Genomic DNA, 14,773 nt, shown 5'->3' on the forward strand with positions numbered 1-14,773 from the left:
CCTGATGGAGGAGATGGAGAAGGGACTGAAGGAGCTGAGGGGGTTTACAGTCCCATGGAGGGAGCAACAGTGTCAACATGCCAGACCCCCCCCCCCAGCACCTGGGGACTAGACCGCAAACCAAAGAGTACACATGGAGGGATCCATGGCTCCAGCCACATATGTAGCAGAGGATGGTCTTGTTGGACATCAGTGGGAAGAGTGGCCCTTGGGCCTGAGGGGGTTCTATTCCCCACTGTAGGGGTGGGGGAGCACCCTCATAGAGGCAGGAGACAGAGGATGGGATAGGGGGGTTCTGGAGGGGAGACCTGGAAAGGGAATAACATTTGAAATGTAAATAAAGAAACTATCCAATAAAAGGGGAAAATACTGTCAAGTTACAAATAATGAATTACTAGAAGTTTAAAAATATTAACACACATCCAACCTGCCAGAGCCATTAGGATCACCCTCTTAAGACAGAACTGTGTCTTCTTTTGTCCTGCACTGGATAGCAGGGTCACATGTTTCTTGTATAATGGCACACTATAGCTATGCTAAAAGAGCATGGAACACATAGATAACCAGAGTAAACATGACATGTCACCACTCACAGGAGGACATAAGTTAGAAAGATTATACTATTTGATGTATATCAGCCTATCAGAGGATTCTGTGATAAAAATAAAAATAAGCCTAGCCCTAAAGAACGAGAAACAGGATACAACAAATAAAATGACACTTTACAAAGGTTACCCTTTAACTCCTGTAACTCCTGAATTGCTTATGCAGCCAGAGGGACTTTAGTGATTAAGAGTCATGAGAGGGAAGGATACTTAGACTATCTACATGGATTCTTATAAAAGACAGAGTCAGATAGAGGGAGAGAGAGAAGGGAAGAAAAAAGTCAGTGAAGGTGCGGAGAGATGAAAGAGGGTCAAAAAAGAAGAGAGAGTGTCAGAAAGAGGCTGCACACTTCCAGTTATAAGCAAAAGGACAGAGAATTTGGAATAAGCAGCACTACTTGTTTTAAATATGGAGGAAGCAAAGGAACTTAAGTGATTTTTGGAGACTAGAAAAAGCAAGAAAATATGCTTCCCTCAGAACACTGATACAAACTGATTAGCCCAGTGAATTTGAGTGTGACTTTCCAGAACTTGGGGAGAGTAGTGTTTCTTGTATTAAGCTGTGATCTTTATAGTAATTAGTGCAAAAATATAAAACTAATACAACTCACTAAAATATCATTCATAACTTCTTATCCATGTGGGGCTTTGATCAGAAGATGTACAGAAGGTTGAGTCACTTCACTAACAAACTAGGAGGTAAATAACATGGAATAAAAAGACTTGAAGTAGGAAAAGCACTTGGCAAAAGTCAACACAAGGACCAGCAACATGGCACGGTTTGTAAGGGCACTGGCCACCTAGCCTACAAACCCATGATCCCCAGAAGCCACACAGAAAGGAGAGAACCAATTCCCACAAACTTGTCTTCTAATGATACAGGTACTGTGATACCTGTACACACATTCAACACAAAATAAATGTTTTTTAAAAAAGCCATAAAAGTGACAAGGGACATCAGAAAACAGAGAAGCTCCTCACTATAATAAGACCTACTACCAATGCTGAGTGAAACAGTGGAGGCAGCCATTCCTTCTAACATCAGGAAGGAGGAAGGACTTCATGCAGCCCCCATCATCTTTCTAAACCTCCTGTGGAAGCATCCAGCCTGCACAGCAAGGCAGCAAAGGCAATGGAAGGGGAAGAAGTGCACACAGATGGGAAAGGAAGGAGGTCTGTACTAAAGCAAGTAGCAAACAATGTTCAATCAAATTGCCAACAAGAGCAACATAACAACTCTCAGTTGTACGTCTATACATTAGTGACAAATAACGTAGAAACCAAAATTATGATTGTAACTTATTTCCCCACAATTGGCACACTTAGGTATGAATTTAACAAACATCTTCAGTACTTATCAGAGCTATAAAACACATATGTAACAAATCAAAGGTTTAAATAAATGAGGCATACCAAGAATGTGAATGGGGATAGTCGATTTAGTAAAATATGACAAAAGGTCTCCAAATTGATAGGTTTAAAATGATAGTGTATGCTTTATCTGGCAAGACATAGTAAATATAACATAAATATAAAAATGTAAAAAAAGAGAGAGAGAGAGAGAGAGACAGTGGGAGAGATCACTTCACATTTCAAATTTCATCATTTAGCAACACAAGTAAGTGTGCAGTACCAGCAGAGGAATAGAGGCCAGGTCAGAGGATTAACATAGCCAAAAATATGCCCAATGATCATAGGCAAAGACTCAAACAATCCTCTAGAGGCAAACCAGCTACTTTGATAGATGGTAGAAAGCAATTGGACATCCTTACATTAAGAAAAATAATAAAATTAGACCTTAATCCCACACATTAGTATGCAGATGTAGGAGGAATAAAGAAGTCTTGACAAGTGATCGCTGCTGGGTGATGGGGCATCCATGCTCCCTAGGAGTGTAGCCTGGCAAAGCAACATGCTCCAGGGGAAGGCCACACATCCAAGCAAGCTCAAAGATGACAGGACAGTTTGAACTTGGTGGACTTAATTTTTAAAAATCAAAATTGAATTGATAGGGAAGGGGTATCTGGGAAGAATTGAAGAGTGAATTTGATGAAATACAGATGAATTCTCGAAGACACACACACATATACACACACACACACTTTTGTGTGTGTGTGACCTCCTCAGGCACGTCTTAATTTTTGAAAACTGTCTCTCATTGATCCATGCACTTGACATTTCAGCTAGATTGACTGGCCAGCAAGCACCCAGAATTTGCCTGTCCCCTCTGAGCTCACAACTCAGCCTGGGATTTATATGAGTAGTTGAAACTTGAATTCAGGTCCTCACACTTAGACTGCCAGCAGTATACCCACTGAACTACTCTACCCAGTTAGTGTTTATTGTCACAGGGTAAGCCATTTATTTAAACATAAAATATAGATGACAATATGAGAGAAAGTCTTCTAGGAACTAATGTTAGGCAAGGAACTACAAGAAATATACCAAAAACATGCTGCAGGATGGAAAAACTGGCCAATGTCATCAAAATGTAAAATGTTTGCTCAGGGAATAACAAGCTACCATTATATTCTCTCCATGTCCAAATCATATCTGTCAAACACATAGCTGATAAAGGACTCATCTAAAAATAAAGAATTCACAAGGCCTAAAACTCAACAATGGAACAGTCCTGTGTGTGTCCTTGAATGGAAGCTGTTTACCATAGACAAAAATGATCATGATTATATGTGTTTAGAATGTAGGATCAGGGAGGGAGAGAAATTCTGTCATCAGCACTGGCCCCCTATGCTCCTATTGAAAGTTCTGTTTACATTCATTACGCCTCAAAATTATGTAGGATTCTGTCCAATAGCACAAGTGATCCTTGGGTTTGGAGGTCCCAAAATGAAAATTTCTGTGAGAAATTTATAACTACACCGAGAAAGCCTTTCTCAGTGCCCTCAAATAACTATAAAACCAAACAGGAGGGATAGCAGGAACCCCTTGGAGAGAGCCCTTTACTGGCCTTAATGTCTGTGTTCAGAAGAGCCATGAAATCCACCAGCAGAATGGTTGCTATTTTCAATTCTACATCCCTGTGCACATAACGGCCTGTGGTAGTAACACAAAAGTTAGGAGTGGTTTAATATAATAAAAATGATTTCTTGTGCAATGAAATTTTTCATCAAATACATGATTTTTTAAACCTTCTTGCAATAAACATTGATGTGCCTGTATCTCTGTGGGATGTTGACTTGGAGACAAGTCAGATAGATACCCAGAAGTCGTATAGCTGGGTCATTTTACACAACTCTTTGGACAGCAATGGCTAGTGCAACCCTGTTCCTGAAAGCTAAAACCTAGGTCTCTGGCAAGAGTGAAATGCTGAAAGAGAACCTGATAATATGTACAGATGTACACACACACATATGTAATATTTTATATATGTGATACATGTTTATGTGTGTAATATAGATAACATGTAGGAATTTTATTAGTCATAATAAAGTATAAAGTTAACTCATCTGTAGGATGCAACTTGTGATATTCCTATCAAAAAATTAGGTCAAATACACTCAAACACACTGATGCCATTTTTTCCCTTATTTATGGTTCTGATGTCTATATAGATCTTACGAAGATAAAATTTTAAGTGTTCATATGACATGAAAAAAAGTAAGATGGTCTAGGGGAACAAATGGGGGTAATGGAAGGGGAATAGTGTAAAGACATTTAGCATAAATATAGATTTTATGAAAACTAAAATAACATAAAACAACCTTGGCCAACCTTCTGATGTGTAAATGAAGAAGTACTCATTGCGTTCATTTTTGTTTCTAGATTTCCTTTCCACAGATCAGTCCTCTGTTTCTTTTATTTTCAGTTCTCAGTTCACAAAAGCTCAATGCTGGCCCCTTCCGTGCCATACTGGTTTTCCTCTTTCTAAGTCATTGCCACTGAGAATAGCCCTGCTTCTTCCCTCAGGTCTTCAGGGTCAGGACAGAAAGTAGAACTCGGCTCTTGCAGTTTCTGGTGTGTGGGTTCCCCTTCTAGTAATCCATAGAAGGGAAGTTAGAAGGCTCAATTACTTTATGCCCCACCCCACTCTTGACCTGAAGAAATATACCCTTCATGTGCATGGACCTGGTTGAGGTATTCTTCTTCACAGAGACATAGGTGGACCCATCCCTTCCTTATCTGACATCAAGCCATAACTAGTCAGCCTAAAGCAACAGGGAAGCATCCTTCTGTGATGTTCTCTGGTTAGGAACTCAGTTCTTTGACAACCCACTCCATGTTCCCTGTAAATATCTTTTATTTTAGCTGGTTGCCCACTTCTTCCTTAATTACCCATTGGGATTCTTTACACATGGAAGTAAACCCACACCAGAAAATTAAAGCTAAGACATTTTTCTTCTTATGGTTTTATTTTGAAGTAGTTTAGTATTCATAAGAACTTAGGAAGACTGGAAATGGTGCCTTTAGTCCTAGCACTCTGGAGTCAGAGGCAGGAGGTCTGAATTCAAGGCTAACCAGACCTACATAATAACTTCGAGGCTACTCCAGGTTATATAGAATGATTGTCTCAAAAAAGACAAAAAACAAAAAATAAACCAAAACAAACAAACAAACAAACAAACAAACTCACAGATGTAGTTCACATAATTCTGGAGTAGCTTTTACTATTCTCTTCACATGATGATATCTTACATGGTATATTGTCAAAACCCAGAGACTGATTCTAGAACAATATTATAAAAATAACCATGAACGGGGACCGGGAAGCTAGCTGGGTTGGCGTAATAGCTAGATTTAATAGTCCACTGGATAATCTAGAATCACCTATGAAGATAATCCCTGTGAAGACCTATCTACATTGGGTTGAACAAGTCTGGGTGATTTCCTTAGGTTAATTGATATGGGAAGACATATCCCACTGTAGGTGGCACCATTCCCTAGGAAGAGGGTTCTTAACTATGTAAGAGTGGCACAACTAAGCTAGCATAAGCAAGTAAGCAGCATACATGTATTCATTCTCTGCTTTCTCTTGATGGTTATGATGTGGCTAGCTGTTTTACATTCCAGCTGCATTGACTTCCCTGCTATGATGGACTATAACCTGGAATTATGAGTTAAACAAACCTTTGTCACTTAAGTTGCTTTTTGTCAGGGTGCTTTAGTCTCAGCAACAGAAAAGAAACTAGGGAAGTTGGTAGCACACCATAAAATCACAAAGCCTCGAGTGTGGGACTCATATTTAAAAAATATTCTGAACATTGTGCACTGTTGGGATTCCTGAACTTGGGAGGTCGAGACAGGTTGGGGCTCATAGGCTAGATAGACTACATATCTATCCCAACTGATATGTCCCGGGCCACACTGAGAGATGGTGACTCAAAAAACAATGTAGTAAAGCCCTCAAGAATCACTGGGAGGAGAGGCCTTTGGTCTTGTGAAGATTATATGCCCCAGTACAGGGGAATGCCAGTGCCAGGAAGCTGGAGTGGGTGGGTAGGGGAGCAGGGCAGCGGGAGGGTATAGGGGATTTTCAGGATAGTATTTGAAATGTAAATGAAGAAAATATCTAATAAAAAACCTGAATAATGAGAAAAAAAAACACTATCCAAGGTTCTGAACCTGGCCTCTGGTCCCATACACACCCACTTACCCACTATAGATAGTAGATTTCACAAGTTTTTACACATACCTTTCAGAGTTGTTGTATGACATCTGAATTTGTATTTAGATTATGTACCCAATGGTCTATCCATTTACCCCTTTAACATACAAGTACAATTATACACTCAGTATTAATAATAAAGAAACTAGGGAGAGATATAATTGGAAATGGATGACAAAAAATTGTAGAAGAGATTTATAAAAGGACTCTGAATGGGCAAATACCATGAAGAGATTTGTGTTCTATGTGCTGCTCATCAAATGGTTATCTCACAAGAAAAGATTTACGATAAGATAAACCATTTTTGTGGATGACCATCAGCCTGTCTCTTACCTGCTTTTCATCAACAAGTGGTCTCATATGATGGAGTAGGGCCTGCATTGATTTTGTCTAGTCCAACAAAAACAGGCATTGAACCCCTGCTATTACACCATTATCCAGGTGATTAGTCAACCCCCTGGAATTAGGTTGATCACAAAGAACCAATTCTGTCATGGAAACGACTGTATTTTGTTCTAACTAGACTACATAATTTTCTGCCTATATCTGTCTATTCTCTGCACATAGTGTTTCTGCTGATCTTTATACTTGAAGAATGCCTTGTTTACGTTCCTAGCATTCCACAGAGCACTGCTTATGATTAAAGAATTTACCTCATAGTCAATGAAGCATGGGAGTGGACTCATGGGGTTCATGCTCCCAACTACCTCAGACCAGCTGGTTTGACAGAATAGGCTTTGAAGGCTCAGTTATAGTACCAGGCAGTTAGCACAACCTATGTAGCTAGGACATTGCTCCTTATTATCCCTAGCAACCCATTAACAAGGTGTTTTCTATTACCTTAACCTTATACAGTGCAGGCTTATATATCATGGCTTCAAAGGGAAGAGTTCTTCCACCAAGAAACATGGCAATGATTCAATGAACTGCTACATCTGTTATTCATCCACTACACATGATTCCAAATCAAGAAGCAAAGGATGAGATGTTATTAGTTAGGGTGGTTGATGCTAACTAGCAAGAGGAAATTGGACGACTATTCCACAATTGTAATTTGAGTATTAAATGTCCTCCTGGAGTCTTAGTTGATGAATGCATGGTCCAAGGATGTGCACCTGGGGGTTCTCTTTTGGAAGATTGAAGAACTTTTAAGAGGCGAACCTTTCTGGAAGAAGTGAGTTACCTGAACAGGAGCTTTGATACTTTATAGGCATGATCCACTTCCTGCCTCCTGCTTTCTTCCTGTTTATGTGAGTCGAGCAACCCAGGTTGCATATTAACTGTCAGCATGCTTTCCCTACCATGATAGAACACACACTCAAACTGAACCAATATGAAGTGTTAAGTTTCTTTTTTAAAACAATTTATCATTGAAATAAAAAGAGAGCTAACATAGGATGAACAATGTATTTTAGGGCATCTTTAAGTAACACTATGTCCTGAGATTAAGTTCCAAGAAAAACTACAACCCAACTCAATAAGTGTTGCTAATGGATCCTTCAAGGATTGAGGGTTCTCACTTTCCCACCAGGTAAAGAACTGTGATACTAGGATACTTGCTAGGATAAAAGCAGAGCTGAATGAGAAGTCAGAAGGGGGATTGTGAATAACAGCTATGGCCACGTGGTGACCAGTTACAGAAATCAGGGCTGGAATTACCATGAGTATTGTCTTTGTATTTGGCTGCAAATGTGCTTGTGTGGGTACCTGATGGCTGAAAATGGGTCACATTACCCAGATAAAATGTCAAACATTTTAGATGTTTCAGAGAGGATGATTTGGTTGAGAGTACTTTTGAAATAAAGCATATAGGTTTCCAGAATGTGGGGTGGGCCTCATGCAATTAGATGAATGGAAGAGAGAGTGATCTCCTTGAGCTAAGAGAGGAAGGTACACACCAGCCAGCCAGTGATCTGGGGCACCCTCAAGGAATTGTCCAGAAGAGAGCTGTCTGTCACAAGCAAGGTATTGTCAGGTGTACCAAGAATAGCCAGATACGCTCTTGTGTCTTTGGAGTAGGATTCATTTCACTTGTTTACACAAGTTCATTGTTTACCAGTTATTGCAAAATAGAAAATTAGCAGCTAATGGAGTTAGCAAACTGTAAGCCCATTATATTTCCTTTAATGCTCAGAAATAGATTTAGAGATTAATTGCATTAAGTTTCTTAAAAATCTTTCTTTTTCATTTTCATTCTTGAATCTTTCTTTTAAGCCTCCTATAAATCTACTGTTTCTGTGGTTTTGTTCCTTACATGTTCTGTTTGAAGAAGTTTTTATTTTGTTTATTTTCCATCAAAATACAATTACATCATCCCCATCCGTTCCCTCCCTCCAATCCCTTCCACGTTCTCCCCCCCCCAACTCTGCCACGTTCTCCCCCCAACTCTTCCACGTTCTCCCCCCCCCAACTCTGCCAAATGCCTTCTTTTCCTGTGTCATTGTTACATATGTGTGTAAATACATGAGTATGTCAATACAACTTTCTGAGTATGTCTAGTGTTTGTTACTTGTGTGTATAGGATTTCAGGGCTGACCTCTAGGTATTGCATATGACCAATTGGGAGGCTCATCCCTAGGATTTTTCATCAGTTCTCAGCCTTCCTTAGCTAAAGCCTGTAGGTTTTTTGACTAGCGGTGGGCTCTGTGAGATTTCCCGCTTCCATGTCAGCATGTTTACTGGGATTGCCCTTGTTCAGGCAGCCATAATATTGTGGTGTCATGACTGAAGCTTCCCTGTCATTTCTAGGAGATACAATCTCACAGAACTTTTTTTGTTTGTTTGTTTGTTTGTTTGTTTGCCCTTGGAGTCTTTCTACCCTCTCTTCCATAATGTTCCTTGAGCCCTGAGTGTATTGTAGATGTAGCCACTGTACTGAGCACTCCAGGATAAGCTGTTCTCTGCATTCTGACAAGGTGTGGTCTTCTGTAATGGACCTCTTCTTTTGCAAAGACAAGCTTCTTTGATGAGGGGTGAGAGTTCTTTTCTGTGGGCATAAGGATGAATATATTTGTAAAGCACCTAGAAATTATGATTGTTTAGCCCCAGTACCAGCTATGATTTCTTACCTGTTGAGTAGGTTCTATACCCAATTGGAGAATTATTGGTTACTGCCAAGGTATGAATGGTACTATTGCAAAGCTAGAGGTATCTCACAACCAATAGCCTAACTATGATGCCTATGAACATGTTGGTTTCTCTCTCCCTCTCTCTCTCTCTTCCTCTCTCCCTCTCTCCCTCTCTCCCTCTCTCCCTCTCTCCCTCTCTCCCCCTCTCCCCCTCTCTCCCCCTCTCCCCCTTTCTCCCCCTCTTCTCTCCCTCTCCTCTCCCTCTCCTCTCCCTCTCCCCCCTCTCTTTTTCTCTCTCTGTGTACCAACTTAATAGTAAAATTACTATCACTTCACCATTCCCTTCCTCAATTCTATGAAATACCCTCTTCGTGATATACTGATTTCTCAAAGATGTGTAGATTTGTTTTTGAATTCTTTGTAATGTACAACTAAAGGTAATATATACTGATAGACTCTAATTAGGCCAGCAGCTCTCAACCTGTGGGATGCTGTACTCATACTTTGGCTACTTTATTGGGTTCTTATATCTACCTCTCTTTACTGCCCCATCCCTTCCAACCCCGCTCCCAACACTTGGTAAGAGAGAAAGGTGAGATGGGAAAGGGGACATCAATGTCCTTAACTACTTCCTGCTGATTAGGGCATCTGGTTCCTTGGGGCAAGTCCAGTCATCGTCCCTAGACTATCCAATCTCTTCTCATCTCTTTACTCATGCCCACTTGACAAACTGCAAGAAAGCAAACAGGAACAACCTTTCCTCAGCCTCTTGGGGCTCTGACACTTTTATACCCTCTCAAGAGTCCCCAGAATTCCAAATGTAAACTATCTCCAGCTGGCAAAACCACGCCCCTGCCAGAGCACAAGGCAAATAGGCAGCTGCTGTGGGCAATCTGAACCAACCCAATACCCCATTCCTGGGATTAAAACAAAAACATACTCATATAACATTTCTGTGTTTTCTAAGAAATTAAAATCCTCACTACAGGTCAGGACCCCTTTGGGAAACCTCTATCTTCAAAAAATTACATTATATGTCATAATAGTAGCAAAATTACAGTTATGAAGTAGCAACAAAAATGATTTTATAGTTGGGAGTCACCACAAAATGAAGAACAGTATTAAAGGGTCACAGCATTAGAAAGGTTGAGAACCACTCTATCAGGTGTTGATATCTTATGTGCTGTACTGAAAAGATTGTCCATGCTCATTTTATCTAGTTTTAAAGTTTTGTAAAAGCATAGAATATACACTGGGCATGATGTCACACATCTTTACACCAGCCCTCAGGAGGCAGAGGCAAGTAGATCTCTCAGTTCCCAGCTAGTGTGGTCTATGTAATGATTTACAGGTCAGACAGGCTCTGCAGTGAGATCTTGTTCCAGAAATAAAACAATCAGATGTATAAGTTGTATAATGTCAAACCAAAATACTGATGTTGATGTTGATGTCATATATCAGTTTCATTCAGACTTAATTGAATTCATTTGTGTTTGTGTGTGCTGTCTCAGTATAATTTGATCACAGGAGAGAGATCAAGTGTCTGCCACCACATTATAATAAAGAGTCACGGTTCTATCATCATAGCAAGCCCTGTTTTACCCTTTTATAGTCAGTTGTTCTTTTTCCTTCTGACCCACATCCCTGAACAACTGTCCTCTGCTCTAAAATGATGCCATTTCAAAAGTTATATCGGAAGGACCATAGAGTACATTAACCTTTCACTCAGCGTAATTCCCTGCGAATTGGCACTTTATATCGCTGATTAGCATTCCACAGTGTGTCCGTATCATACACAGTTCCTCACTCTCGTCCTCTCTTGGGGATATCTGAACTGTTTTTATATATGCTTGGTCACCATTTGGTGCTACTGCTGTCCTTGGGCCACGTGGCTGGCTATGTGTGCTATCTCAACTGTGGTTGTACTAATGGCTAATGTCCGGGTCCGGAAGAGATGGCACATCCGTCCTCCTTCTGGATCTCTTTTCTTCAGATTGGTATGTTTGTCCACTTCCTAATTTGATTGTAATTTTTGCTTTTGCTTGTTTTCCAGCTGGAGAGTTCATTATTAAAAATGCTACCCTAGTCCATCACCCTGCCTAGATGCTTACAAACTTTCTCTTAGACTATCTCTTAGCTTTCCAGCTACTGTAGGGGGACTATCAGAACTATTTATTAATTAACTTATTACATATAAAGTATATCTTGAAGATATCTAATTTATTAGTTTTTTTTAATTTTTGAGCCATGTCTTCAATGAAAAAGCTAAGAAACTGGCCAAAAGATTTTTTCTTCTTTATTTTAAAACTTTTATATTGCCCTTCTGTTTTATTTTTAAATATATGACCCTTCTTGAGTTAAGCTTCTGTGTCTTTGGAGTGTTCAACTGCCCTGTGCCGTTTACTGAAAAAATTCTTTACAAATTGCTTCTGCATTGTTGTACAAGATTAGTTGAACACAAGGCTGTAACATCCTGTGCTCTATTCTGGTATGCACCCCATGTGTCTGTCTGTCGTATCTGTGTGTCTGTCCTTTGGGATGGCTACACCTTATCACTGCACAGTCAGACTTTAAACATGCAGTGATGACTGAGTGTCCATGTAGATATTCCATTTGCTCACAGTAAGCTTCATGCTCAAGTGCAGCTTCTATGCTTTTACTTCATTCATTTGATTTAAAACAGCTTTCCCTTTGCCTAGTGTGTATTTTCCAAGATTGAATTCAACTGGAGATCAATTTAGGGGTCAATGACACCTTTCTTATGTTGAGTATTACTTTTTTATCTATCATTATTTCCAATACATTTTAAATAAAATAGAATCGCATTACCTTCTCACCTGGTGATGATGCGTTATTATGAAAATATTTCTTACATTCTAAAAGACTGGAAGTTCTACTGGACCTCACAGCCAGAGTTGTTAATATACCTTGAGGACACTTAAGATTTATGACTGCTATCCTACTGTGTGCCAATGCACAGCTGTAATATTAAGTTATGAACTGTTCCATGCCCCTGACTTAAGAGCAATGTATTTTGCTTCTATATGTGTTATATTGATCATTTGCTAAAAACAGAAATATAGGTTGAATAAACCTTATAAAATTAATAGTCAACATAAGCATTAAACATAAAATACATATATTCCTTGATAAATGATGATGTTGGCAGTGCTGTTTATTATTGGGTCAGTTGGAGTCAGTGACTTAATCCCTTATAAAACTCTGTCATAGACGTTCTTCAGTGAGGTACCCTTTATTCCATCCTCCATGTGGTGCTTTTTATGCTGTTCAGTAAAAGAGAGAGCAGATCTCTAACTAGTTGTTAGGAACAGACACAGAGACGCACACAGATATGGACAGACACAGGAATAGCTTCACACAACAGCATCGCAGGCACACATTCCCAGTCTTTCACCACACAGGCAAGGAAGCCAGAAGACACGGGTAAAGCAAAGTAGAGAATTCAAATCTGAGTTCACTTGTGTTCAAAGGACACCAAAGGGATGTGCTTTACTTATTTCTGTACTTAATGGGACACCAACACATTATTAATAATTTTGAGTTTATCATTAATATATTTAATCAGACACACTCTTTCCCTTTTGCCCTTCAGTCTCTCCTAGGTAACCTCCCCTCCAGTCCCTCCTACCCTTAATTTCCTCCCATGCCCCTACATTCTTATGTCGATTGTCTCTTTTGCTTTAATTATTATTGTTATATCATGTGTGTGTATGTGTGTGTGATGTTTGTGTGTGTGTGTGCGCGTGTGTGCATGTACACATGCATGTGCACTCACAGATTTATAAATACAGCCTTCTGGGTTTGTTTTTATTGTTTGTGCATATGTGGTTTCAGGGCTCACCATGTGATACTAACTAGCTCAATAAGAGTACTTGTTCTTTGGTAAGGCTCATCTCCCTCTTTCACTAGTCATTAGCTGCCTATAAGACCTGGTCTATGAGTGGGGCCTGGATGAAATATTCCCCTTTCCGCATTAGCAGGCCCATTGATATTGCCACTCCATACACTATTCTGAGATGTTCCCTAAACCATAGATGTGGGAGCTGTGGTGTAAGTGTATCCTTTGACATTGAGTTTCCATGGTTTTTTTTTTTTTTTTTTTTTTTTGGTTTGGTTTTATTTGATCTCTACATTGTGACCAATTGCAGCTTTCTGTGGTGGTCCCTATCTGATGATAAGAGAAGTTTCTTTGATGAAGTTTGGTGTGTATGCTCATTTATGGGTATAAGGATAAGATTTAGGATGTAATGAGGAATTGTGCTGCTCTAACAAAATGGTGGTAGTTCATTCTTTCCTACGATCTATGATATCACTAACCCCAGGCAGTTGGACAGTTTTCTATTACCGTGTATGATTTGCCTCCTGTAGAGTGCGCCTGAAGTCCAATTAAACAGTCATTGGTTACCACCAAATGTGAATGCCACTTATTGTGCCTTTACAGATATCTTGTCATGCTGGTCATTGTCATGGTCCATAAATGTTGCAACTTCATGGAACAACTAATTGCTTCTCTCGAGTTGCATAGTGTTTTCTGGCATTACAGAAGGTAGACTTCAGGAAGGAAGCATTCAGGAGAGAGCCATCTGGAATCATCAGAGTATTGTGTAATAAGTGTGTGGGGTCGTCAGCAACGGAAGCATTCCCTCAATCTCTGAGGTGAAGCCAAAGGCTACATAAATACTCTGTGTTGTTTAAGGAATCACTTGGACTATCCTGACCTATACCCTTCAGAAGGAGGTTTCTCATGTCTGAAACTGGAGTTTATCTTAGTCTATGGTTCCTTTGGATCATTGTCAGCCCAGGTGACATAATTTCCTTTAGCTATGCACATACACCTACAATGTTTATATCTCTACATATTTATATTTTCCTTTATTTCTTTCCATAAATTTTTATAATATTCAGATCTTATACATGTTGTAGCAAATTAACATATAGATATTTAATTTTTGGTATAATATACTTTAGATTCAAATGATACATTATTTGGAATAATAAACTTTAAATTTAATTTCCATGTATTTATTGCTAACATGCAGAAACACTGTTGGTTTTGTATATTGGCCTCCTGTCCTGAGACCTTGCTGAATTTTTTATTACATCTGAGAGCATTTGAGTAGTTTTAAAAAGTTTCTATTAGTATCAACTAGTTATACATGCTGTTGCACTTCATTCTAACATCTCCATACTTGTACATAACCTATTTTGATCAGATCAACCCCTCTTGTCCTTTCTTGTCCCCTCCCCACTTCCACTGACTACAAAGGGCCAGCCTTTGTGCTTGAATCTTACCGAATGAAAGACCCCCCTTGAATTAAAACTTAGAGCAAGCTTGTTTTCTCTGTCACTTATGGTTTATCTTGTGTGCAGCAACTATATAGATGAAGAATTCTTTTCTAAAAACATAAATGGCTGCCTGCCAAGCAACCACAAGTCACTATGTATTAGCCTGTATT

This window comes from Mus musculus, chromosome 4, assembly GCF_000001635.26.
Source record: "Mus musculus strain C57BL/6J chromosome 4, GRCm38.p6 C57BL/6J".
NCBI lineage: Eukaryota > Metazoa > Chordata > Mammalia > Rodentia > Muridae > Mus > Mus musculus.